This window comes from Vanessa atalanta, chromosome Z (assembly GCF_905147765.1).
Source record: "Vanessa atalanta chromosome Z, ilVanAtal1.2, whole genome shotgun sequence".
Classification (NCBI taxonomy): domain Eukaryota; kingdom Metazoa; phylum Arthropoda; class Insecta; order Lepidoptera; family Nymphalidae; genus Vanessa; species Vanessa atalanta.
This window is the reverse complement of record NC_061902.1, coordinates 11,590,632-11,616,400: the sequence shown is the minus strand read 5'-3', so window position 1 is coordinate 11,616,400 and position 25,769 is coordinate 11,590,632. Positions and strand designations below refer to the sequence as shown.

At 30.4% G+C, this 25,769-nt stretch overlaps 2 protein-coding genes across 2 annotated transcripts in view; both read right to left on the bottom strand.

The window, feature by feature from the left end:
- LOC125075774 (neuronal calcium sensor 2) overlaps positions 1 to 24,508 on the bottom strand; it is a 71,718-nt gene extending 47,210 nt beyond the window's left edge. Inside the window, exon 1 of the mRNA XM_047687515.1 lies at positions 24,309 to 24,508. The gene's annotated coding sequence lies outside the window, so the exon portion shown is untranslated. The remainder of the gene's footprint in view (positions 1 to 24,308) is intronic.
- Positions 1 to 24,868, bottom strand: part of LOC125075773 (neurocalcin homolog) — a 76,869-nt gene extending 52,001 nt beyond the window's left edge. Inside the window, exon 1 of the mRNA XM_047687512.1 lies at positions 24,722 to 24,868. The gene's annotated coding sequence lies outside the window, so the exon portion shown is untranslated. The remainder of the gene's footprint in view (positions 1 to 24,721) is intronic.
- Between the last annotated feature and the right edge of the window lie 901 nt (positions 24,869 to 25,769).

Sequence of the window (25,769 nt, the reverse complement as noted above, 5' to 3'; positions counted from 1 at the left end):
TTTGTTTAAAACAAAATAATGTATATACATTATATTAATGGTATTAGTTTTACCGATACATTAATACAATTATTTTTGAAATTTTCGCTATCTACACATTTTTTTAAAATAATTACTAGCTGTTATCTGTCAGCGTCACTACGAAAACTTAATGAAATTATGTAAAACTCAATAAAAAATGTCACGACGACCTAGTTCATGACATAATTGAGTTTTCTACTAAATGTCATTAGTATCTGAAATGATCGGGAACGATTTAGGAAGATCCGCCTCAAAACTATATTCCTTGGTACCTTAACAAGGATGAATCAGTAGTTAGAATATGGTAATCGAAGATTACAGGATTCAAACCCAGACAAGCAATTCTTCATCTCGTAATAGACGATGAAGAGTTGCATTGTAATGAAAACAGAATATCGAAATAAATTATAACTTTACTACACCAACCTGCATTGAAGCAGCATAGCGGGTTTGCCCCAAACCTCAAGAGGAAAAGTCAGCCCAGCAAGAATTTATTTCCCATGAATATTTACAAGACTTTTACTTCATAATTTTCTCTTTTATATCTGAATTTAATTATAACAATTTGATTCAAATATTCGGTACACAGACACATCATTGTCACGCACCGATGAAAGGGGCAATGGTGTGGCAATCGCATTAAATAAGTTTGATATTTGCCTATAAACTGATTAAAATATCCATATTTTAAAACCTTTCTTATAGCACTACGTGGGCACTGACATTTTTTTATTTAAATTTACAATTATCTTTATAGAATTTGAGCGGGTAAAACAAGAAATTAATAGCGTGTTATTTTTTAACCAATGAGATAATTTTAATATTTGCTACCTAGTATTTTATTTATTTATTAAGGACCATCAGCAGTCACTACACTTACACATATTATACATAATAGTGTGCGACTCTTTAAGACAGCCACAACATGCATTTTTAGGTACAATACACAGGTATATTTTTTACTAAAATAATTTTATAATACTAAAATACGAGAGATTAACTGCTAACTAGATTAAATAAAGCAATAAATATTATAATTAACAAGTTCAGTAATATAATTGATCACGTTAACAACATACAACAAAATAAAATAAATTCAATAAAAAATGAAGAGACTTAGTTAATAGTAATAAGTTAATAACTTAAAAATTTGTATTAATTAATAAATTGAATATTAAATTTAATAATAATAATAACTTTAAATACATTTTTCATTGATATCTTAAACTAACATGCTTACAATAATTTGTTTTGTAATTAAAATTCTAAAATTAATTCCATAACAATTTTTCTGTATTTATTTATGGAATACCCGAAAATGTCAAGTGACTGAGTATTTATTAAAAGTTCTACCCAATCTTACAAGAGGTGTATTTTGTCCTAGTTTAGTTTTCGATGGTCTAATGTAAAATACCCTTATTGGATATGTGGATATACTTTCCTATGCACATTAAAATTAATTCTCTTAAGAATTTGAGGGCAGTCGATTCTATGTCTGACAATTTTGTACAATAACAAAAGATCCAAGAGGACTCTACGACTTGAAAGGCTATACATGTTATAAAGTTTCGTTCGTTAATTACTGTCTTCTACAGTACCGCCTATATGGTCTCATATATCTTCTTATATAATTCTTTCTTCTGTATAATTCTTAAGTAGCGGGAGTCTTCCCGCTACTTAAGAATTATACAGTTTTGATATATTCATTATTGATCATTTGACCTGAAAATCAAAGGTATGTAAAGCTAACATAGTTTTGTCTATAGTTTTGCTCGTTGCTCCGGGTCAGTTAGCATACTTGAGTATAGTGCATCTCTTTCTACACAAGAAGCTTGTTGGTCGATTACACGCAAAAGCAATATAATGCGTCTTCAGTACAACAGTGCATTCCTGATACAAATGCCTCGATTCTGCAAAGGCACGTGTAAATTGCTTTTATTCTATCAACCGATAAAATAAATGAGGTGCAAATCCCTGCTGTCTATAATATTCTCATCAATCTAGTCTAAGGTTCAAATATGTCATTTCTACCGATTTAAATACAGAAGATTATACCAGATGATTTCATCCGTTGAGTTGTAAGTGACAGCAAGGATAGTATTCCGTAATAAACTTTTTATGAAACTAACATTTCCAGGAATCTTTTCGTTATAACGTAAGCGAGTGTATTGAAAGCCAGATGATTTGGGGACACTTCTATCTCATCTATATTTCGATTGAGTATGGTAACAATGCAGTGACCTGGCAAGAATTCGTAAGTACCTAAAGTGTCCGTCTTACTGTATACATTGTTACCGTATGTATTACTTATTTAAAATATTCATAAAATTTTATTATTCGAAGTGGAATTTAGGTGATAAAATTTGTTTTCAGAAAAAAACGATACAGAAGATAATTCTGTCACCAACGTGTACATTTTAGAAATTTTCTTAAATTCTTAATACTTGGAAACTGAATATGAACACCTATTTAGGACACGATTACTATCATTGCTTATCAAATTTCTATTTTTATACCTTCATTCCTTTTTTGTTGTGTTTTTATTTGTAGATTAAGTTACTACTTAGTTAAAAAAATATTTTTTATTTATGTTTGTTTTATTTTTTATACTTTTATAATTGTGCCGTGTCCTAAATAAACATTTATTTCTTTCATAATAATACGACCACCGAGATTCAATGATTTAAGTTGCGTTTTAAAAATTTCTTAGGTCAAATCTGTGGCGAGTCTTGGCTTTTGCACCATGATAATGCGCCTTCTATCATACTGTATTGATTGCTTGTGACTGGTTGGCCAAAAACTTGACCCATATATCTAATTTCTGGCTATTCAATAAAAAAAAGACTTATTCGGGGTGTTTATGATGCAGATTGAATTGTCGCATAAACTGAAGATCATTTAGGAAATCGAGTTTAACAACAGTTTTTTTCCAACTTTCGATTGGAGATGCACGTAAATTAATTAAGAATGATTTATTATTAATATATAATACATTGAATATAAAAATATAAGAACATTTTAAAGGTTCATTTGAACGGTTCTCGGTTAAGGAAATTCAAAGAATATATATTTTTAAGTAGATCATTATTGGTCTTCAATAAAAATTTGGAAGAAAACGTAAATGTAAATTCCTATGGAAAATTTGAAAAAAATAGTTAACTGAAAATGCGTACTAAATATAATAAGTACTTCTTTTCAGAGAACAACAACAAGATTAATTAGCCTAGTGGTTACTGTAGTTGCCTACTTGTGTGGGGTATTTAATATCAAGTGTATTTTAATTTTATTCGAGTTGTTTTTTTTTAATTATTTAATAAATTACAATTAAATTATAGTCAGCATTAATGGTATGGCAAATATGGCAATTCAATTTTAAATCTATCTATCGATTTAGATTAACATTTGGCACACAATTTTGGCATAGGTGGACAAAAAAACCGTTAAAATTTTTTTTTTTTTGGCTAATTGTCATGCTTTCGTAAATGTTTTCTTTTTCCTTCTTTTTACTGTTTATCTCCAGTAATTACTATTTGATGAATACAATAAATTTTCAAGTTTTTTTTATATCTTGATGATACGAGACTCTTTTTCACACGAGACCTACACACACTAAACCGTTTTTTATTTTCTAACTTCCAACTATAAAAACATTCAATTTTTACCAGAAAGAAATAATATTAAAATTTATATTATGATACTAAATTAAAATAATCACTTGTCATGGAAATTCTAAAGAAACAGAACTAAGACTACTGATGTCTTTAAGAATTCGAATGTGAATCCGATGTTGGAAGATAAATTAAAGCAACGTTTTAATCATAACGTTAAATATCAAAAGTCAAACTGTGAAGTAGAATTTCTAGAAATACGCATTTCAAACGTAGTCAATTATGCACGTTAATGGTATGAAGTTCTGGCAGATATCTAATACGTAAGGCAAAGTCAAGGAAATCCGTAAGCGGATGGCAAAGTTCTTAGATGTGTAATAGAGCTCGCTAATATGTTCGTTAATCCATACTTGGATGAGTTTGCATATTCAACAATTAATTGCTTGTGCTGAAAATAGCGAAAATAAGTATAATTGCATTCGAGACGCCTCAATTTAACGAACGAAAAAATTAACGAAGTCTGATTAATTTAGCACGAGGTACTTAATATTAATTGCTTAGTTGTGAAATTAATCATACAATATTGTAAGACTACAAATAGCAGTCGGGATATGGCTTAGTTCTTCTCTAACGATTTTCCAATAGCCTGAGGCGCTGAGGGGAACAACTGCCAGAAATTTAATTTAATCTGTATAATTGAACATAATCCTATATTCTCCTAATCGATTTTTAGCCAAAGCATCCGACACTAAAACCTAGCCAACTTCTCAGCAGACGATATACTGCAAAAGTTTGGCTCAGATGCATTCCTATTCTCCAACTCTTACGATTGGACACCAATTTAACGTGAACGAAAAATTTGCTGGACCAACTTTGAGCTGCTAGTTCTTCTCAACAGAAATTTAAATAACTTTTATCAGCTTGGCCTGGAGATGGAACCCAGGTACCACTGTGTCTACGTGTGCGTGAGATGATTAATGTAAGAAAAAAGACGGTATTTTTTTTATAAGATTATATTTGATGTACGCCTATAATTTAACGTGCAGGCGCCTTCACCTTCGAATCACTGGTCACTGCTTAAAGATAAGTATCCCAGTAGTTATGTCACGATTAAAACGATTTATTTTTCTAAAAGGGCGTCAATCGTTGATTCAGTATAAAAAATATCATATAATTGCAAAAAGAATTTTGCTCGGATCTGATCTGGATTAGAAAGCGTCCTTTAGCTTCTAATTAACGATTTCGATACTTACCTTTAAAAATAAAGCACTAATAATACTCATTTTTATCCCTAATTTTAGTCACTTAAGGGTGAATTTTAAAATACCGATTTCCATATTTCAAACTATAATTGAATAATAACAAAATTCTATTTCCACTAACTTCCTAATTTTAGGCATAAGCCTAAAATTTGACGAGTTAATGAAAAGCACCTAAAAAAATTAAAATAAAACTAGAGGACATCAAAATTGTCTTCAGAAAATAATGAAACTAGTTTTCTTCTCTATATCTATACCATCAAAAACTACAGCCCGTAACCAAAGCAATTTTACTCTAAAATTTATGTTCCAATTTTAGAAAGGTATTATTCACACTCCATATTATTTGTTTGTGTACATAGCTGTATTAAGATATAGTCGATAGATAAATCTTTCTTTTCCCTTTTTTCAGAAGATCATAAGTTTTAAAATCAACTTCATATGGTGCCGACAAGCACGGCAACTGAAAGTTCTTGAGGTATGGGCAGAACTACAGAATACTGAATTTGCTTCTTAGTTTTTTTTTTATATTAGTCAGCAAAAGTCATCATAATAATTTGGTAGTTCCATTGAAATCACCGTAATGTTGAACCGGAAGTTTATTTTTTTTTTACCCTTAAACTACTGACTCAATTCTTCTAAGTAAATCGAACTCACTTGGTGAGAGCACTTATGCAAGCGCTGGGGGCTTCTGCTGATTCGCAATAGTGTTTCTTCGTGACGAATTATCCACACATTAAAGAAAAGTGTTATGGTGAAGTAGAGTAATCTCTCGAACTCGAAGTCACATACAAACCATTTTATCACGTTCAAGTACTTCGTACCTACTTACGTTTATAACGACAGTCGATCACGTTTACTAAATATTTAAATACACAATATATACCAAAATAAATATCGAAATGTCTAAAACACAACAAGTATTTTTTTTGTTCTACACTTTGTTTCACTTTTTCAGTATCTATTGTGTTGTTTTCAGTATATATAAATGTATACGAACCATTATTCGATTAAATTAGGTAAAATTTCTACGACCTTCTATATAATTCTTTGGTATATTTTTGCAATTGATTTCTTCTGTTAATTCTTGCCAGCTCACATCGCAGCTAACAGCTTAAAACTGGCTAAACTTTAAAACTGAAATAATCCTACCATCTTTTTTTAAATTCATTTAAGACTGTTATCAACTTATATTCTTGAAACAACAATAATATTATTTTTACTACATCATTTAAAGCAATATCTGAAAATCTACGTTCAAAAAAAAGTTTTTAAGAAAATAAACCAACTTTGTGTAGTATGTAACGCCATCATGAATCACAACCAATGCAATGAACTGTAATAAAAAGTGTCTGCAAATAGACTTCTATCGTTGGAAAAAAACATTCCTTATTTAAATTAGATAGACTAAAGAAATACATATACACATTGGTATTTTTATATTTTAACAAATAAAACTAGCCCAATTTTGTTCCTATACAATGGAATTCACAAAACATGTCACTATTATTTTTATAGCCAACTTTCGCTTCGCAAAAATATTTAGTATACCAAATGTATACGCAAAGACTTAATCCTTGATATATAATTAAGATTAGGTTACAAACATGTATGTTTGGGGCATACAATTGATAGATTATATGTCGCCAAACACTTCCACTGCTCTTATTATCTTTGGATTGATTTTGTAATTTTACTTATCATAATTTTTATATCATACATTTTTTCTGATTTATATGAACACCACGGACAAAAACATTGAACCATTTCAATTTGAACCAGAGATTATATAACTTAATTAGTAAAAAAATATATTTTTTTAAATTATGTAACAAAAGTTAGTCTGAGGAGTTGGCAACGGCTTTAACTTTAATTCAATTATAGTTTTTTATCCTGGTGTTGAGTTTTTAGCAAAATGCTATCCAGATTGCTTTTTAGATATGGAAAAATTATATACTAACTTACGATGAAAGTGCTCACTGCCCGTTTCCCGACAAAACTGCTTACGCAAAGCGACAGGCATAAGTTATAACAAGCGACTAGATATCACAGAACCAGGACAAGCAATTCTGTAAGCGAGTTATTCGAATTCCACTGACAGATAACCATCTAGACCGAGATATAAAAGATGATTAGATGTATTTATATATTTTACATCTTTTAAATAACCATTATTTAAAGTGATGCCATGATTTACTTATTCGGTATTGGTAAAAGTCGTCTACCAATCCTCAAAAGGAAGTTCTCTCACATAATATTTGTCATAAATACCTAATTGCAGTATTCCCCTATATACAGTTAAGTTAATTTAAATAATGCCAATACCACTACAGTATCATTGGAAGAAAGATGTTCAGATCTTATTGAGAAAATTAGTCCAAATCACCATAGTAACTGATTTATTAGATAAGTACATATGTCCTAGTTCTGTCCTGAAAGAGAAACCAATAATGAGAAAAGTCGTCATTAGCTTGACCTTTATTTGGGATCGACGCATTGTCACGAGTATAACATTATTTGGATACCATACGAGTGGTTAAGGTGCCTAAATTCTCTATAGTGTTCATGGTTTCTACAAAAATAATTTTAGACGGCGTTAACGGCACGAGCGTAGAGATTCTACGAATTCTGACGAAAGTGAAAGAAGAGTAACATCGTTTAGAATTGTCCAGTATTTACTTTCCAAAATGTAATAATTTCAAATGTTCTCTGTTGAAGTTGGCTCATAAAAGCACTTTTCATTCGTAACGTGTCAGCAGAATTAAATTTAAAGCAACCACTGGTTCGCAAGTAGATTCTAGCGAGAAGAAGTGGTCAGAAACTAGTATTTACTCTTTTCAACTATTTTAATTACAAAGAATGTCAGTAAAGTATAATTAAAAATGTCAATAAAATACAAAATGTATGTATATCTCGCTTAGAAATCAACGAAAACTAAGGCCACCATTTTTTATCTTTAATCGTGTATTGAGTAATATTATTATCAATGTGCCTTTTTTATCAATCTTTTTTTTTAACTTAGGTTGTTAAATGGTTTAATAGACAAGTTAAAAATAACTTTGGAATCTTTTATAAGCATCAGTAGCGCAATAGTTTATGGGCCCGCCCCCCTAGCGATGTAAAAAGTCGCAGGATCCGATCCCTTGTACCTTAAAAGGAGTACTTAAATAAGAATATTATTAATTCCTTATTTAATTTGTGGCATTCTAGGACTTTTAAAAAAACTTATTAATGAAACGAATACTTTTGAAGGATGTATTAAGATAATTACTTTACCTTTCATTCTTAATTTTTTACCAAATGTTGTATATCCTAATCAGAAACTATTTAAACATTGATACGCGTCACAAACTCGTTGTTTGTTTATACTTATATTATTTTTTTGATTTGCTTCAAATCAATAAAACATTCGTAGCCCTAAAATGTTTAAATCTTATCTTCCATTAGAACTCCACCCAGGATTATATTCATTTCAGTAGTCGATGGTGAGTACTTAGTTTATACGTTTCACTTACTACTAGCGACACCTGGTGGATTAAGCGAGAACATCGTTAACACATATTCTTGTTAACAGTTTCTATGTCGTACGATAGTTGGCGCTAGTAGCTGAGTATGAATTTAATACGTCACGATACGTCAATATTCACGAATGCAAGACGTCACTTCAAAATATTGTCGAAAAAAACTAAAAAAAAAATTCGACTTTTTCGAAAATTGATTTAAAAAAAAAATTATTTGTACAGTATTTACATTCAACAGTACATATCAAATTTCAAGTAAATTAAGTTACCTTATTGCAGACTTAAAAATATAAATAGTTAATGTTTTATCTTTTTGCTTTGAAATTTGAAACCTTTGTAAAATATTTCCCTTTTGTGCCGTTAAAAAACAGCCATTAGTGCAGTTCCGTTTTGTTTCTCTCTGTAATTACTTTATAGAATTCTAAGAAAATTTTATTCGACGTATTCAACTTAGTAATTACTTGATGTGAGTATTTACCTAGACCGTATCCAACAAACTACTTTTTATACAGCCAAGTAATACGTCATGTTATTGATATTATGGTACGGACGAGTTTATAAATACATGAAGACATTTAATATTTATATATCTATGAACTCTACTTTATCCCTTACATTATTCTGGAGAAACTTGCTTCGCAAAAAAAATACTTTTTTTACGAATATATATTTATATTAATAGATAAAAAAAATATTATGCAAATATACTACTGTACACGTATGTGATTGACGTGGACTTTTCTGTAGGCCTTTTTAATAACAACAATTTTTAGTACAATGTACCTTAATCCTAAAATCCTATCCTAAGGTTGTTTAGCCAGCGTGAGCAATATAAACTTATACAACAACAGATTTTTTGGATAAAATGCCACCATTCGAAAACTTTGTCCGAAATATTAACAAATGTCAAGCTGCCCGTGCCGACTTCGTCCGGGTGAAATAAGAATTTTATTAACTTCCCGATCCACGGTCCAGCCTAAACCATCAAATTTCATCCATATCGTTCCAACCGTTTAGAATTCATATGTAGGTACATATTTATTCTGTACGTGTGTACAGAAAATATATATTCATAAAAAAAAATATATACACAATATATTGTATATAGCTCTTTCTATTAATGAAACCGCATCGAAATCCGTTGTGTTTGAAAGAAGGCGGATAAACGGAGAAGCAGTTGTTACACAGAAAGCGACTTTGTATCGTAGTATTTATAAATTTTAAGTATCAATTATAAATTAATTTATTGATAAGAACCGTCTTTTAAAGAAAGCCCCCTCTATTTTGCATATATTGAGAAATAATGAAAAAAAAATATATCGTAAAAGTAACCAAAAGTCATATATATAGATTTTATGTGGATCTATTAAAGTTAATGTCGTACACTTAAGATAAAAGATGTATAAATACTGTGCCGACGACGACAGTGCTTCAACGGACAAGTTGAGCGTTTAAATAGCAAGTATTTTTATCGATTGCCACAGGTTAAAAATAGTACATCGCACATGTGTTGACAAAGCTTAAGACAAATGAAATGAAAATAAAAGAGTTTTCAATGCGGGAGATGTCTAGACATCACATATAATGTCATTGTGTCGATTAGTGTTGTTTTCGTAGTGATTTGACAGAAAGATATATACATTTAAACGGAAATATATAAATAAAAACTTAAAATAGCCACGATAATTTTAGTTTTATCAGTGTGCCAAAATATTTACGCTAATATAAAAGGTATAGGTTGAATTTAATAGTTGCCACTGTTAAAATAGCCAAAATAAATTTCTATAGGACGTGTCGCTCTTAAACGCTCATAAAAATAATAATCCCAGAAACATGTATACAATTCAAAATTGAGTACTTATGAACTTAGATCTCTATATGGATGGATATAATCCACCAACCCGCATTGGAGCAGCGTGGTGGAATATGCTCCTAACCTTCTCCTCAAAGGGAGAGAGAGCCATAGCCCAACCGTGGAAAATTTACAGGCTGTTACTATGAGCTTAGATTTACGTTTTTTTCTAATGAATACATGTGATGATAATATGTATTTATATTGTTTTTTATAATTGCATTAAATACGTAATTATTTCACCATGAAATTCGAGAGGAATGACGTAGGGTGCGTATTGTTTAACGATTTAAAATAAATACAATTATATATTTTCAACATCATCTTTCTTGATAGAAAATTCAAAAACTTTTAGGAGCCCAATCTAGGAATCGAACTCACAACCATGGGATTTGCAGCTTTATAAGTTAGCCCCTAGAGTTTAATTCAGGTACTTTAATACAGCTATCTCAAACAAAATCAAAAATTGTGCCATTAACTTGCGCCCTCCGGAAGTCGCCTCGATAGTTACTTTACATTCTATCGCAATTAGTAGCGCCGTAAAAGTATTATTTTTATTTAAAAATATGTATTTGAAAATTGTTACAGGATTTAGTTAAGGATCACCCATGTACCCACTGTACAAAAAAAAGCAATTAATTGTTAAATTCACTACAAAAGAAGTTTGTAGATAATTTATTGGAGCGCATTAAAATATTATTTTGATCAAAACAAAACTACCGGAAGTAGTGTGCTACTTAAATAAAGTAATAAATAATGTACATGGACTTTTTTGGAGATTACGATAACGCTAATTTATTAACTAGTACCTACGTATTTGTAAAATTCGCAAAATCGTTAGGTTGAAAAAAATTATCCACCTATAGCAAAATGGTTGTGTATCGTGACCTATTTAAATGTGATGAACTGATGATATCTCTTAATGAGATGTCATTACACGAAGTGAGTAAGCATGTAGCAATAGGTTAGATCCAAGTATGGATAATTGAATTAATTAAAAACTTAACAATATACTATTTTACTGTTCAATTAATACCACTTTATAGTAATTTAACCTATTTACACATATTTAAAATTTTATGTCTAAGAAGATTGCGCTTTCATTCTCTAGCGCTTATTAAATCTAATAAAATCGGAATAAAACCTTTATTATTATGTAAATAAACAAAGATAATCGACTTAAATAAATCGTTTTTCACATATACTTGAGATTATCTGCGTTTACAGAGTGAAATTTAAAAGCAGCCTTCCATTGTGTTTCACTTACACAAAACTACACATAAAATACTAGATATGTTCACGAATTTTATAAATATAGGAGCAGCAGTAAGTAGACAGATAAAGAAAGACATTTCTGTAGAACTGTTTAAAAGGAGTAATCAATGTATGGGACATTTTTATCATATAACTTTTAACAATTTACGCGGTGCACGCCATACAATTTCACAGAAAGCGCGACATTTTCAGACTTAATCAACACATATATTCGCTATATAACATTTGATTATTTGCAACAAATATATATTACATATGTATCAGCAATTCGTCTATTATAGATATCTTTAGAAGCGAATAATTATTAATTATTATTAATACAATGAGCTACAGGATCGCAAATAAGATGAACGGATTTAATTGGAATCGGTACAAATATAAAGTAGTAAATTGTATCTGAAGTAGATTAATTAAATTCTAGTGACACATAATATTCAACTGTCTCAAACAATATTTGATATAAATCAACATATCACACGCATATATGAAATGTATAACTTTAAAAAAGTACAGTCAATACCGTTTATTAATTATTATAGGAACTGTTGTTAATAGTAATACGAATTTTAATAATATAATCTATATATATAAAAGCGAAATATCAGTCACTGATTAATCAAGATATCTCAGAAAATATAACACCTACAAACTTGAAATTTGGCAGGTAGCTTCCTTATAGGATTTTACATAACGCTACGGGGATAAAACGAGGGTGTGTTTTATAAATATCGCGTGGGTAAAGCCGCAGTTTTAGCTAGTCTATGTATACATACCATATTATATATATAAATGAATGTACATATGTATAACCTAGTAAGAATATATAAGGAACGTATTTTATCAGTCAAATAAATAGAAAATCAATATTTGGTTCACCAAACTAATCAAATTTATTTCTATTACGTCAATAATTAGGAGCATATGTAATAGTTCTTATTTAAATAGCAGAAATAAATAAACGAATAGTGAAGAGACTTTTTTAAAAACAAGCTTTTATTTAAATGATAATAAATAAAAAAGGAGACAATCGAATTCGAAGTAAATCAAACCCCATCGTTTTAGTTACATCACAAATTTTATCTGTTATATAAGCAAGCCCAACATGATATAACATGCAACATTCTACGAACTGCAATGGCGAGACTAAATTTTGCGGATAATTGTAGACATTTGGACTAAACAATATGAACACCATCCATTACGCCAGACGTTTAGAAGCTTGGAACAATGGAATGCGCATACGAAATTTTATGTCTGTTCTGTTAACCATTAAGGAGTTCGCTCGTCGGGAGCCAACCCTCAGCGTAGCAGTCATGTCATGTCATGTTCAGGGCAATCGGAGAATGGGAAATCGTATAACTTACAAGATGTACAGACACTGAGACAGGTGAAACTACGAAAAGCTTTTAAAAAGCTCATTGCGAGCTTTATATTTACTTGTTTTATGATTATTCATTTATAGTATACGTTTTGTAATGTTGTCTTAGATTTTCGCGATTATTACACATTGAAATAAAACTAGTTTTTAACGGATTTAATCGCGTATATTAATTATTTTAACATCCCGACGTTTCGAGCACTTTGCAGTGTTCGTGGTCACGGGCAGACTAAGGGTCTTCTTTTTAATTCGAACAGACAAATGTCACCTTAGTCTGCCCGTGACCACGAACACTGCAAAGTGCTCGAAACGTCGGGATGTTAAAATAATTAATATACGCGATTAAATCCGTTAAAAACTAGTTTTATTTCAAGTATACGTTTTGTATAATACGTGAATTATAGTTTTAAAAAATCAAGGCATTTTCAGTTTGCAATTCAAGATATATTTTGTACATAGTTTTATTTTACCGAAAAAATATACGAGGCCTCATTCTATACTGAATTTATGTTTTAAAACTGACTAGGCATTTATAATTATGGACGCGTGCATACATTCGACTTCTACTTTATTTCAGTATAACAAAACAAATCCATTAAATTAAATATTAATTATTTTTCATATTTTTCACTGAGACCTCGCACAGCGTACATTTTTATTAATTTCGGAATATGTACTCTTTCAATACGTAGCCATCGGGTACATTTCATAAGTGGTTTTACTGTTTTATCAACGATTTTCTTCATCGTAATGAAATGCTGTTTTAAACATGTAGATGTGCTCACAACCATATCATAATCGTTTCAGCGTTTCGCGTGATGCTCGAACAAACATACAATTAACGGTTGTATAATAGCGCAGATATTTGTAAGGAAGGCCTAGAACAATAAGAACGGAAGCTACTACATCCCCGGAGTTAATTAATAAGCGAGACTCATTTTTCAAATAAAACTTTAGAGAAAAGATAATGAAGCCGTTTTGTTTTCAGATTAATTAGGTAAATGCTTAGCAGTTGTAATATTAAGATGTATGTTCATTAAGTAAGCTTACTGTGATATAATGAATGTACAAAACACATACGCGTATACATTCAGCTATACATTTTATGGACCAATAAAAAGTCAAAAAAGTAATAAAAAAACAAGACAGCGACTAAATAAATAATTAAATATAAACATAAGACATATGCACGAAACGGCCGAGACGGACTCTTGGATAGGACATGTAGACCTTACTCTGCTTAATACATAATATGTTTTTATTATAAATCGCGCTCGGCGGTGAAGGAAAATATCTTCTCGTATCAAATGTTAATCTGCCAAATGTGTATCGAGAGACCAAGTGATCGAATAAAAAACAATTATCCTTTTTAAAAGTGGAGATTTTTGACCACGGACTTTTATCGGCAGCATTAACTGTTACATTACTATAAGAAAAATCCTATGTTGCTTATTTACGAAACAAAAAAAAATAATCAATTACCAATAGCTTACTGGTATCGATATAAAATACGATGACATAAGGCATTATTATTTACATCCCCTGTCTTTTTGCCAAATTAACGTTAGTGAACTTTACATTTGGCACACGAGCTTGTCTGCGCTGTTACGTTAAATATATTCGGCGTCATAATCGAGTCACAGTAGCTCAACGTCTCAACTAGCTGGCACAAATCCAGACCAAACGCAACATTATCTACTGATAATTACAATAGAAAACTAGATGTCACCAACGCAATGATACTTACTTTATGACTAGCACATAACTCATAACTAGCATACCCAATTTTCCAAAAAAGGGTTAGAGATATCGCTGTATAATTACTTGGTGATTTCCCAAATATTTGTTACCTCCTAGATAAATACTACAATACTAGGGTACCCGTGGGAGTAAATACTCTACTCTACGCAAAGGATAGCAGCTAAGTACAGCTGCTATTTTGACAAGTCACCAAAAACATACCAAAATTAATGCGTTGATGATAATTGTAATTGTCATTTTAATTATATAATCGTTAGATACCTAAGCATCAAACGACTATATTATTAACTCGATATAGGTCGCATCTAAATACGATCGACGCCATATTCTAAAATTCGAAAAACAATCATCATAAGTAGTAGTGGAGAGTAGGCTCATTCCAAATACCGCGTTTACACCTACTTGATTTGATAACTCATGGAATCAAATTAGACTTAATACCAATGGTACTTTTGTTCTTTTAATATTTCTTTTTTAATTACATTTCTCAGATTTTTTCATAGTGTATGTATCCCACGTAAAAAGTTAGTCCCAAGTCTACCCTCAATGCAGCTGCCTTTTTTTATTAATAAAACAACATCTAACGCCTCACAGTTGGCCGATCCTTTTTTTATTCCCGTTAATTTCTTCTATTATATGTTTGAGGTTTTTATTAAGTGTTTTTAAATTGCACTAGTTATAGTTTGTTAAAATTACTTATAAACCAAACATCAGCATATCTTCGCTTGATTCGGAGATCTCCGTCTTCCTCGAAAGACGTAAGCCATACTGACTTGACTATATGTTTCTTTATATGTTTATGATACCTTATAGTTATGATTTATGGTATAGTGATCCAGCGGACCCTGCTCCACTCTCAATCACAGAGTACTCAGCTTCGGCGAGAGTTATGTCACGTTGATGAATGCATATTTGAGGCTGTGCTCTAGGATGGTCATCGCTGAGAGTCCCACCGATCGGCTAATGAATTCGCCGATTGCGTTATCACCAGCATTCGTGTAATAGACACAGGTTTCTTCGAATTCCACCTTCAGAACTTTTCGTTGCCGTGCCGATAGGTCTGTATGATCTCTTTACGTGTGGCTGATTGAACCTTGCAGATAACCGTCACTAGAGCCCGGAACTCTATGCATGAATTCACTGCATGATCTCGGGGTTGACGCCATTCTCATCTTTGATGGTATAACTTGACCATTGTCGGCCCTTGTTATATTATTGTTGATTCTCAGGAATATCCTCATTTACTGCACTTGTTGGTCCGATGAGTGGAGTGATTGCGACACCTTTTTCTTCAGATAGGCCTAATCGTTCCCACGGATCTTTGAGTCTTGGGCCGTTTTATCAAGCAGCCGTAATGGACGGCTACGTCGCCCTTTTCAGAGCCGTCTCTCATGGCGTCTATGCTTATCGTGCGTAGTGATAGGCGAGGAAGACCACGGAGGCATCCCTTCGTGGTTTAGCTATATTGTATTAGCTGCTGAGAAGATCGAGTGAGGACCTCGAATCGCTCAAGATGTTGGCAAAGCGCTGTATCGATTTCCTCGCCATATTTATTGCTTAATGAAGCGCATATAATTCCGATGGGAAGATTATGCGGTTCTAAAAGGAACGTTAGTTAAACTCCAACAAAATACTGGCCATGAGTTTCATTCAAAGCCAAGTTGACTTTGTGACTCTCTTTCTGAGACTTGAGACCTTTCTTCTTCGGCGTTTTTTTACCTGTTATATTTCTATTGGAATCGCACGAACTTTTGGAACCGAAAACTAAAACCAAATACACGCTAATTTTAGTCATATGCAAATAACGGTTGACTTTTAATATGATTTTTTTTTTCTTTGGTAATAATTCATTCGTGATGACAGAGTTCGTGCGCCCAAAGCGATCGTCATCTTCTAAGGACTGTCGATAATCAGATGATAATCCAGATTCCCCGTATTCTTTTTACAAGGTGTTTTACAATTTTAGGCGTGATTGCTAATTTTTTTATGCAATCTAATCCTTATTATTGTACAAAATACCATATTGGTAAAAGTATTGAGTAAAAGCTTAATAAAGTGAGGTACATCGATAGTAATGTTTCTTAACTGAAATTCTTAAAACCTTATTTTATTACAAGGAAAAATATATGATACTTTTCTGATTGGAAATTTAAAGTTTTTCTTTTTCCTATTAAATAGAAACAGAGATTTAAATTGCATTTCAAGAGTTGACCAAGCCGTTTTAAATGAGACATTATACGCCGATAGCACCAAAATTAACCTACTAAAACAAACATCTTTGAGGTTAGTACAGAGACAAAAGTCTAATTAATATTTATACTTTTTTATTTCGTTTTTAATTACTTTGAGAGAAAAATTAACCGAATTAAATTAATCGACTTCTAAAATTATTAAAACTGCTTTTCGATATACTCCATACTGTATACTAACTCTAAACGTCACTTGGACACTAAACAAGCCACATGTTGTAGGCAATGTTGTGATTCATTTCACTGTCACCTAAATTATTGGCACGGCTCTAAGAACATAAAGTGACGCATTGTGCGACGTAATAGGAGCAAAAAGTAGACATCGTAGCAACGTGAGAAACATATTCATAATTAAACTGAATACGTACACGACATGTATTTTTAAAATATTATATAACAAATCTAAGAGAGACTTTTCTAAGACTTTTCTACGAGAGACGATTCAGAAATGAGTAATAAATTTACTTTTACATAGATTTTAACCATTCACTTTTCTCTATGGATAACTAAAATTTAGAAAAAAAATAATATGGTTTTTTAACTTATATACAGCGTTAAAATAGAATTTTCTTATAATTCAATATAGTTTTTCTTATATGAGCGATATAATACGTACGAAAGTAAAGAATGGAACCCGTGCGCTTTTGTGTAGCTCTGGCAAAACTAAAACATGTAGGTATAAAACACAATGTGTGTTTTTAGTGTGTAAAAATAATATTAAAAATATGTCTAAAAAAAAGTTTAGACCTATAGAGAAACAATGAAATTAATCACTTCTAAGTTTAAATAAACAGGAAAAATAACAATAGCCTCTGCAGAACGTTTTTCGTCACGTTTCGTTAAGAGCGGGTTGTAACGCAAAATTGCTAATCTTTGACTTGATTTTGCATGGCTAAATCCAGTTCAAAGTTAAAAGTAATATAATGGTCCTGTACTTTTAAATTTCTTTTTTTTTATGCTCGTTATGCTATAGGTTATTGAGACAAAAACTGGACAATTAATTACATTTACATTTAGTCTAGGGCTGGCATTAGATATTTTCTGTAAAATCCGTTCGTTTTATTTTTATATGATAAAAATTTTGGACGAATAGCCACATACGGTAACATTATATATTTGTTTCTTAAAAAAGTCGTTACGGCACGGTTTTGACGAGAGGTCTGTCGAAAAATTATCATATTACAATTAAAAGAACTACCCTATTTTTATGAAACCTATTAGTAATGAAATATTTTACCAGATTTATTTATAAAATATCGACAAATTAAGAAGATTGAAGAAAAAATAACAGTAATGATGGCGTTTACGGAACGTGTGGGAAAAACGGCTTTAAGTGGGCTTTCTAAATCAAAAAACAAAATACTTTAGATATTGGGTTGTTTTTTATAAAATATGCCTGAAGCGTTATGAATTGTTAGTGCTAGTAGGACTCCCTGTGATGGCTACAGTTAAATACGTGACTTGAACTTAAATAATTATATTATAATATATTAAGCAATACATATAACATTATTCAAATAATAATAATATAGGTTCTAGTCATCATAATACGTAATGAATTACAGATTATTATGTATTATTATTAAATTACAGGTCTGTTTAATTACGAAAGCGCGCCCCTCTAAGCTGTGTTATCTGCGAACATTATTTTGACTAACGATCGTGCTTACAAGATGTTTGTGTTTTAGAGATGGGTAATTTGTAAAAAAATTATTACAGCAATTATTTTAAAATTAGATTTTATTTTTAAATATAAATGCTAGTAAATTGCAAGCAGAAATAGAAATAAATAATGGAAGCAAAATCTAAAGACCAGTTAGGCTTATGCCTATTTACTTGCACTTAATACAAAACGCTACTATCTGCCACTTTCGGTTATCAAGCTTAAGGAAAAGTAAAGACTTACAGTAACATGATATACAGCTATACAGCTCTTATCGTCATAAGTCATACTTTTATATGCAGTGTTTGTATTATGTACTTATGTCATTTTGCAGTCGTTTCATATTTTAATGGAAATACATAATTTTAACATATCCTAAGACAAATAAAAACATAGATTTTGTTTAGTAAAATTAATATATTTCTCATAATTATAATATTATATAGAAACGAAGTATACGCGCCAACCGAAATGGAGTAGAGGACGGCGGAGAATGCCATAAGAGATCGTTATAGCGTTTGCCGATATGGAATACGTGTCTGTCAAACCACCAAGCGCGGAAACAAATTTTTCATAAAAAAACAGTGCCTAATGTAGATAAATGTCACCTTCTTCAGTATGTAATATGCATAAATATTAATTAAATTTATTCTACGATTGGAAAAACACATTTTGTCTGTTTTACCATATTTTAACCTATCTAAGTTACAAAAACATGACCGTTTTAACATAAATGCTTTCGAGCCGATCATGATAGAGCAACGCATGTTTTATGGAGATGGTTTACTCAATATGGAGCAGAATCATTACGTAATAAAGAAACCTAGCTTTTCAAATACTCCTCTGTATGCGTCTAAAAGGTCTCGAGGCTGGAGCAAAACTTGCTGACCAGATGAATTTGGAAAAGGTAAATTGCTTTAGATAATCGCGAAGGTATTTCTTTATAAACTGTTGTAATTTTTTGATATACATAAAGAGCGGTATTTTCTGGTTCGTCCAAAATTAATGATTCAAGTGTGATGGATTTCAAAAATTTCTTAATGATGCTATTATTGCAATCGTTCATAATACAATAACTAATCAAGGTTATCACTAAACGATGAAATTATTTAGTTTTATTCTTGATTAATTTTTAATAGAACAATTTTATTTTAAGAAATAGGTTGACGAAATATATTATCTTCTAGATCACAGTTGCGTTCTCCAGTTCCGGTGGTGCCAAACGTGTTTCAAGGTTATTCTGATACTATTCTCTCGAAAATACGGTGAATCACGAGAATTGTTAAATTAGAAATAATTCAAACTCGAAACATATGATAATGGCGGACAAACTGATGTCATTCTCAGTTGCGTATAGACCAATGTGTACCACTTGTTATATGACATCACACTTGAATTATTTTTAGAGTGAGCTAGCTCGTTTGTTTAGATCTTATTTATAATTAATTTGTAACCTTTTTATGAACGTAGTAAATTTATTTTTTATGGATGTACATGATTCCCATTAAGTATAAGAAATGCCATAAACTTAGAGAAGTCGATATTTGATTAAACGTTAACTTGAAAATATAGGTTTATTGTATTTTATATAATAACAACTTAACGTTATGCATTTATAACTCGTTCTGAACGTGAACCATTTAGGTTTACCTTTATATCGGAAATTATAACAAAGGTCAAACGCGCTAAAGTCACGCGATCAGCCTGAGAAGATATGTAAAAGTACGTTTATATGGTAAGGTAAGCGAACCAACTGTTAATATTAAAAAATATTTCTAGAAGTAAAGAAAATGCTCTATCACCGGGAAAAAGCTTTGTGCTTTCCTCTCGAAGTAAGCTAAAAAATATTTGTACATTAAATGTTTTCTTCTATATCAAAACCAGCATTAGAAATATCAGTGGGAATAAGTGAAAATAAGCATGATGAAAGTTTTCTAAGTGTCTCTATATGTACCTATATCTCTTACTATGATATTATATACGTTTAATTTTAAGCATTACTCCTTATTATATTACCATTCACTTGAAACTTTTTCTTATATTGTTAAATCTGTATCTTCAAAGACATGTCGCCGGTGCCGTTGGTGTATTATAACCTTATATTATCTTTACTTGAGTATGCTTTCATGTTTTTTTTACAAAAAACCATCAAATTTTCAATATTAGGAATTAAAAGAAAATTAATATTAACTATTGTTGCATTACTATGAGTCTGCCTTCGAAGTCATTGATACCCGACGACATCTTCATTGAATCGGAATGTGTCCTTGAATGAGTGTTATTTGTCTTCGTAGGATTCTGAATTCATTAGCCGGTCTGGATGGTATTTGGCCAATCTATTCATAATCTTGTCACCTCTAAAAATTCAGAGTTTTTTTTTTGATAAACTAAACTAAATGTAATTATTCGAAATAAAAAAAAATGTTTAGAAAAATACTTTTATTATCCTCATATAAAATCTACTCAAGTAGCAACGCTGTATACAAAGGAACCATAAATGAATGTACCGTTTGTTTCTCACCTACATTGCCAAGTAATGCTCAATGTGGAACTAGAAAGATATTTGTATCAATGATAAATTAAATTAGTGACAGCAATTTATTTTTAATTATTACGCATTTAACAAATGCACGAAGCAATTAACGATTTGTTATCGTATTTAATAACATGATGTAATTTAAGTAATATACGTATTCGACTAAAATATACCTCTTATAAAAAAAATGATTTCAGCTCCAACTTTAGCATATATATTATATACTTGTTTGTGAGCAAAATATGGTGGTAGCTTATTAAACAGATAAGATAAGTTCCTGATATGAAAAGCTTCATGTTTGTGAAGATAAACATGCATTTAGACACAAAATACTATGGTTAGTACCTTTCGTTTAACAAATGTATAAATCAGGTGAAATAATATTAAAAGCAAAATAGACATATTTGATTTATTAAAATTCGACATAACTATTTAAAAAAAACGCCTTACAGACACAAGTGCTTGTTCATTTTAAATCCTTGAAAAATTGTATTACACTTGTGCGTTGCATTATAAATCATTTGGATTCCATGGGGTTGTTCAAAAACCGTTACTAACTAATGGCACAAGATCATTTAAAATATTTTGTAACTTAACTAATTCGTTTAACTTCTTACTACATGAAATACTGATCAGGACAGTTAGGTTAGGTCAGTTAATACAAGGGTTCCTCAGAGTCTGTCTTGGTCCACTTCATCTTCTTATTTATATAAATGACGTCCCTAATCTCTTAGGTGGCGAAGCAGTATTGAAGATTAACATGCTATTAAATATTTTTTTTAAATGTATAGATTCACAGCGTGAATCTATACATTTAAAAAAAATATTTAATAGACGATACCAATACGATATTTCTCAGTGTCATCGTTGATGATAAAATCGTATTACGCCCAATATCAATAGATTTTAAAATAGACTCAGCTTTCAATTATAAATATGTATTTGAAATACTTGATAATGTTATGAATGTCCGTAACACTAAAGACATTTCAGCTTTCACATATACTCTCTTACTTAAAAATCTTTAAGTGGTGTTTGCTAAGATATATATATATCTTAGCAAACAAACAAAAAACCTGTTCCTGTCAGGTCTGCGTATTTTTTTCCAGAAGTCGTGGCAGAAAAGTTGGATACTAAATAAATGTAGCGCTTTTATAAAGAATAAAGACATTGAGGTGAATACAATTGGGCATAACAATGCCTACATCTATAAGACATAATACAGGTACAATAAGAGTAAATAATCTAGACTAGAATTATTTCTGTTTTCGAAAAATATACGAACTAAAAATTGATTATAGTTGAATATGTTTATCCAATAGTTAGCCAATGAACTGTATGCATTGAAATGTGTCTTAAATTGATTTGTAAATAATTATCTGATACGACTCGCGCGTCGCTCATTGTACATTGATGGTAGTATGCCAGAAACCTTCACGCAAATGTCAACAACAACTGTACAAAGTTTCAACTCAATTGGACAAATGCTATCGGAATGTATAGGAGACCAAAAAGAACCAATATATTTTTTATTAATATTGCTCTTAAACCTAAGCTAATATTTTTTTAACATAAAACAAATTAATAATTAAATGTATAACTTGGGATAATTTGTCTCTTTCCAAGAAGATAAGATTTCACAGGTACCTAAAAAAGTAATAAGCCTTAAATTATAGTCAACATGTTACCCATACCTATTGATGAGAGTGTAAGACAAGCGGTATATACTTTGGTACACTAGGCACGATGTTTGATATAAGTGTCCCAGTAGGTCTACTTTTAAGTGAAAAGTAAACCATTATATTTTAATTGACAGCATAAAGAATACCTGTAAACAAATAGTGACTACAGAACAAATCCATCTTCTATTTGTTTCAAGGAGATTAAATCCAGAGAGCTTAGAATTATAGGTCAGTCTAATCACTTATCTATTCTTTTGAAAAGTTGGATACGGAGAAAAGCACAACTTATATTGGTACTTTGTTGGAAAATATGCAAAATTGGTTAACAAGAGACCAATAAGGAGTGACCAACAGACAACTATTGAGGCGCAACCCTAATAAACAGAACAAACATTATGCATTGGGATACTAGAGATGGAATATCATTGAGGATGCCAGCTATGTAAATGTGAAGATGACAGCTATCAAACCTTATGACCATTCTGGACTAGGGTGATCAAGTTCAAGTGAACCAGTTGAAAAAAGCAAAACAAAAAAAATACCTACTATGAAAATGAAATCTCAAAAAACCTTTTACCATACAAATATTAGAACCTTCAACAATAGGAAGCTAACAGATTTATGTGTAAAATATTTTAAAAAATATTACTTTCGGCTCCAAACTGCATTCTTAATATTGATACTTTCTTATAAAAATCCATTCTTAAAATGTATGACATTATAGGGTTATTAATTTTTAAAAGTTATTCTTGAATAACTTACACTTTCTACTAGCTTATACTCTAATAAATTACAAGAAAACTAAACCAGAGTTCACAGATAAATATTTCAAAAATACAAGTCGTTATTTTTCTGAAGCAGTACTTGCTTTAAATATCATACCATTTCTAGACATATAGTTTAAAAAATTAAAGAACCAACGACTAATTTAACTTTTGAGTGTTTTATATATATATATATCTTTGTTTTACATTCCTTATAAACCATAAAAAATACAGGTTACAAATGAATGATATGAACAGATGTATGGACTATTTCATGATGTTTATGATTTTTTTATAAATTTGTTTGCCTATTATTTTTGTTTGGCTACTTATAATCATAAATAATATACATGCATAAGCTCTACAATTATGCATGTATCTCATTCCACTTCTATACTATCTAGAAACGTACATGTAGTTTTAGCTGTCAAACAGTTGTTTAAAGTTAGCAGTTAATCTTCTCCTAAAACAGATAGCGCTTTTATCACTTTAGTTTTATACTCATATGTTCTTCTCGGCTTTGATAATGTTTTAACACTAGGGGATATGTTTTTATTACTAAATCTCCTTCATTAAAATCTCGATTATATACTCTTTTGAAAATATGTCAGAATTGATGTAAGAGATATGGTTAAAGCAGAACTTCACAATATGCTTAGCATTTGTGGAGTGAAATATGAAAAGAATTATAGGCTAAAGATGTGTAAACAAAAAGTCACTGGAAAAAATATTAACTCACCTGTTTCTCCATGCTCTTTTCCAGGAACTTCTTCGTCTTGTAAATTACTTAATACTCTCGTGGATTAAACTAATCACAGTCAATGCGCACACTTACAATTTTATTACATAAACAACTCAGTATAACCTTACTTATTTGCTATTTTAAATTTATAAGAACATTTTATTCGTATTTAACTTAAAACTAACGTTTTCTCAGTAAATATATTAGAACAATCAACTAAAAATTAAAAGCATTTAATATACAATATTATACGTCTTGACAAAATAGGTACTCAGTAAACAAATGACAATGTAATAGATGATTATTATGGAAAAACAGTGGACAATTTATTTAATTACAGAATATAAGCAACTCAATCTAATACGATTTCTTATTTTGATTTTAAAAAGGTATATAATTTTTTCACCTACATTGCGCAAAATTCACATTTCACATTTAAACTTCCTTAATTCACTTATTGATTGGATTAAGTCTTATCCTAAGTGCATGTCTTTTAATTTAAAATTCAGAATTGACAACTAATTATCTACCACTGCATTTTGTAGAAACCTACGCCATATTTGCAGAGTGATTCAGTGTTACCATATAGTAAAATATAAGAATAACATTATTTACTCTGTGCTATGGCTTCATTAAACATTAAAATAAACTCTTAATATACAGTATTTAATAATTAATGCAGGTATGAGGAAATATCACCTTGATACCTATATACCATCATCGATAATACCTATATAAAATACAAAAAAATACCTTTGTAGTACATAAAACATAAAAAATAGTGTTCTGTATAATATGTTCAATGTATCCAATTAAATAAAAAATAAAAAGTTAAATAAATTCTACAGAAAAAATAGCAAAACCAAAATACTTATAGCATCAGTATCTTCATTAAGTATTTTTTTATCAATAACACCTTACAACATTTTCTTTCACAATTAACTTCTTTGGCTTTATACAAAGTACCGCCAAACAGCAATAAATAGTAACTGTTGATTTACGGTTTGAAGAATGAATGATCCAGTGTTACTACAGGCGTTGAGACATTGGCGATTTAAGTAAAGATTAATATTTTTTACAGCGCCAATGTCTATGGGCGGTGGTCACCACCTACCAATAGGTGGCCAATATTCTTGTCTGTTTATATGAAATGTAAAAAAAGCTTATAAGCCATTTCATTTCCATAATTGCCAAGTTAATTTGTTCTTCTTTGGGCAAGATTATTTAATAAAATTCTTTAAATAAGTTTAGCTTTGCCAAATAACAAATGTAAATTAGACGTTATGAAAACTTTTATTAAGAAGACCTATCCCTCGAAAAAGATTATATAAGTAGATGATAAAAAATGTAAAGTTAATATTCGTTGATTTTCATCTAGGATAAATAATAATTCAATTTTATTTAATTACGTACTTTAACTTGAATGTTAAACTTAATGTGTCGGAAAACCATATACAC